Source organism: Chrysochloris asiatica, unplaced genomic scaffold (assembly GCF_000296735.1).
Source record: "Chrysochloris asiatica unplaced genomic scaffold, ChrAsi1.0 scaffold00012, whole genome shotgun sequence".
Lineage (NCBI taxonomy): Eukaryota > Metazoa > Chordata > Mammalia > Afrosoricida > Chrysochloridae > Chrysochloris > Chrysochloris asiatica.
This window is the reverse complement of record NW_006408530.1, coordinates 9,404,541-9,407,749: the sequence shown is the minus strand read 5'-3', so window position 1 is coordinate 9,407,749 and position 3,209 is coordinate 9,404,541.

Sequence of the window (3,209 nt, the reverse complement as noted above, 5' to 3'; positions counted from 1 at the left end):
ATATATATATAAACAAGCACTAACCAGTGATTCAGGAAATGTGCTAGAAGCACTGGAATATTATTTAGCTTCTCTTCCTTCATAAGCATAAAGTGGTTTAGCCATCAGAGGAAATCTTCAATAGATACTCCCTGGTGGATTTGAAGCAACTAGTTCTCCATTACAATGTTGACCAATCAAGATAATAGTTACTGTAGAAAGTGTAGAAAAGAAAATATCTTGCATTTTGAAGTTGAATTTGAAATTTTGTTTAGACAACTAATAATATATATGGAGGGGCACCATAGGATAAGCACTTAACATTAAGGTTGGGTTGAACCACAAGGTCGATGGTTCAAACTCGGCAGTCACTCCTCTGCTATACAGGGTACTATGAGTTGGAACCAACTCAACAGCACTTAACAACAACAACATTATGTACAAGAGTCCCTAAGAGACATGAATGGTTAAGCACTTGATTGCAAAACCCCATTATAATCTACTCTGACTTGCATGGAGTTGTCAAGAGTCAGAACACACTCGATAACACCTGTTGTTATTTGGTAAATTATGTGCAAGCCTTCAAGAATTTGGTAAATTACTTGCAAACCCAAGTGTGCAAGATGCCAGATCCTCCTTGTTATTTTGATCAGTTTTTTTTATATGTACATATATAAAATCTTTTTTCTTTTTTTTAATACAAGGATGAGTAAAAAATTAACACCACTGTGGTTGTAGAATTTATTTTAATCATCTTTTAGAAAAGACAAACACATCATTTTTCAACAATCTCCTTGCTTTTCGGTACACTTTGTCCATCTGTCAACAAGCTTTCATATTTCCTTATTAAAAAATGTTTTAGGTTGAGCTGCGAGCCACAAATGCACCGTTGTCTTCACTTCTTCATAGAGATGAATCTTCATCCTTGATGGAGCAAGATCAAGACGATAGGAAGGATGAGTTAACCCCTCAAAAGGAAGTTTTGTAAAGTCTCCACAGTGTGGCCAGAGGTGTGCAGATATGCATGTCGTGCATGATAATAATGCCCTTGAATAGCAGACTTCTGCATTTTATCTGAAGTTTAGACTTCAGCTCTTCAGTGATCATCTCACTATAAGGAACATTTGTTGTTGATTGTTGAACATTTTACCTGATAGTGTTCCAATACTGACCCTTGAGAATCTCAGAAAACTATAAGCATCAATTTTCTAGCTGATGGTTAATTTTGGAACTTTTTCTTGGTTGATAATTGAAAATGTTTCCATTCTATACTATGCCATTTACTCTCAGACTCCTAGTGATGAATCCATTATTTCATAACTGGTAACAATTTTTTTTTTTTTTTTAAAGAAACTTTTGCTTTCCTTCGAGTATTGGTCTAAACTTTGTTTGCAGATGTCTATGTTCACTCTTGCACAGCAGAGACCTTGAATGGAAAGCATTGATAAGACAGTGCAGCCAACAGAAGTTTTAACATAATCGAAGTGCAGATAATTTTTAACTCACTCTTGTTTATATAAGTTGTGCACATTGTTTTTTTGTTTGTTTTGTTTTGTTTATGCACCTTTCCTTTTTGCCTTAGCAAGTATCGCCTGCCAATATATATAGATCCCTACCTGAATAATTTAATCATTCATATTATACCATTGTGGAGTCCTGGTGTGGTCCTATAGGATAAGCACTCAATCATAAAGTCTCTTTGAATCACAAGGTCAGGTTCAAATTCTCCAGCTACTCCGCGAAAACCTTATACAAGGTCACTATGAGTTGGAACCGACTCAATGGCACTTAACAGCAATGATTCCATTATATGACTGAGCTGTAACTTATTGACTTCACTTTTTAATAATTGAAATTGTTTCCCAGTTTTCTTCGTTTGCTGGTTTCATTAGTTAAACAACTGGGATTTTTGTTTTAAGATGATATATCCTTAAAAATATTTGTGTAATTATTTTTATGGGATAAATTTACTAAAGGTAAAGTTATTGGGAAAAAGGATGTATGAATTGTTTATTTTAATAAATATTGACAAATTGTCTTTCAACAAGACCTTAAAATTTTCCACTTGCATCAAGTCTATGAATGTTTCCTTTCTCCAAATGTCTTATCAACTAAAATATGGCCTAATACTTTGATCTTTGTCAATCTGATAAAATATTAAATCTCTGTCATTTTATTGTACATTTTCTTAAGTATTTGTGTGGCTGATCCTTTTGCTTGTATTTAGAAGCCATTTTTATTTCTTAGAATTTCTATGCCCTTTGTCCCTTTGTCTACTCCTTTATTTTTATTTAAGGAACTTTTAATAAATAATTTTTAATCCCTATATCATTGTTGTAAATAATTTTCTTAATATGTCTTTTGATTTTACTGTTTTTACTATTGAAATATTTAAAATTTTGCCCAGCTATCAATTTATTCACTGTGTTGGGCAATCAATTAAGCATTCAACTCAGAAGAGCTCTGGTATTACAGTGGTTACAAGACAGGCTGTGAAACTCAAGGTCAGCAATTTGAAACTACCAGCCATTCTGCAGGAGAAAGATGAGGCTTTTTGTCCCCAGAAAGATTTATAGCCTCAGAAACCCTATACAGGTTTGCTTTGAATCAGAATCAACTCCACGGCCCATAGCCACCACCACCACCACCGCTAATCAGAAAGGTTTGCAGTTGTCATCTACTATGAGTAGCTACTCAGTTAAAAAGGAACTTATTTGAGAGTGTGGCATGCAACCAATATATGCAGATGTTCAGGCAAAGTTCCTTAACTTTTTGTTCATTGGACATCCTGCTCCCAACTTGTCATCATGTGATCTCCGGTTCTTTAGACTTAAGCCAGTGAGTGGCCTGCCATATTGTCTGCTGAGATTGTGATTTGTTATCTTCCACAGCTGGTGAACCAACAGCTCCTGCAACTACATGAATCAGGAGAAAGCTTCCAACTTGATGTCTAACTCATGGGCTTGGAACTTGCCAGTCTCTACAACTGCATGCGGCATTTCATTGGAGCCTTGGTAGCACATTGGTTATGAGTTGGGCTGCTAACCTCTAGATCAGCGGTTTGAAACTACCAGCTTTTTCTTGGGAGAAAGATGAGGCTTTCTGCTCTCATAAAGATTTATAGCCTTGGACACCCTATACAGGGTCGTTATGAGTCAAAACTGACACCACAGCATATATATATCTTCTTGGATCAACTATCAACATTCTTGGAAGCAGCAGTCAAGAGA